Below are 862 nucleotides of genomic sequence, written 5' to 3' on the forward strand. Positions count from 1 at the left end.
CCTTGTTTGTTTTATATTTTAGTTTTTTTCTTTTGTTTGTATTTCTTCGTTAGTCTTTGTAGGGTTTTCTTAAACCCTAAACCCTAAACCCTAGCCCCTAAACCCTAGCCCCTAAACCCTAGCCCCTAAACCCTAGCCTCTAAACCCTAGCTTCTAAACCCTAGACCCTAAACCCTAGCCCCTAAACCCTAGACCCTAAACCCTACCCCCTAAACCCTAGCCCCTAACCGCTAAACCCTAGCCCCTTCCCTCCCGCTAAACTCTATAGTTTGAGTACGTTATTTGTTTCTCGGTGTTTTAGGGTTTAGGGTTTAGGGTTTAGGGTTTATGTGTTTTTTTTTTTGTATAGATCTGATGGTTTGAGTGTGATAACTGGGTTTTTTGGTTTGAACCCAAAAGAGAGAGCTACGTGGGAGTGGTCGTTACATATAAGTTCTCCGCGTTTAGGTCTGGTGTACATACACCCCAAAACCCTCGATACAAACCCTCAAAAACAACAACAACAACAAAAACCACAAACCCTAAACCCTAAACCCTCATCACATATTACACTCATCTCACATGAAGCATTGAGAGCAGACTGCCCAAGAAATATCTCCTTCGATGGAATACCCAAACAAGCTGTCCCCGTAAACCCTAAACCCTAAACCCTAAACCCTAAACCCTAAACCCTAAACCCTAATAATTTTGTTTCAAAACTTTCATCCCGTATTTTTAATTTTATTTTTTATGTAAAACCACAGAAACAGTAGTTTTCTCTCGACCCTTCTCCCCCACCAACCCCCAAACCCTAAACCCTAAACCCTAAACCCTACTAAACCCTAAACCCTAGATTTTTATTTATACAGATAAGAGAAGTGTT

This window comes from Eimeria mitis, genomic scaffold (assembly GCF_000499745.2).
Source record: "Eimeria mitis Houghton genomic scaffold, Emh_scaff936, whole genome shotgun sequence".
Lineage (NCBI taxonomy): Eukaryota > Apicomplexa > Conoidasida > Eucoccidiorida > Eimeriidae > Eimeria > Eimeria mitis.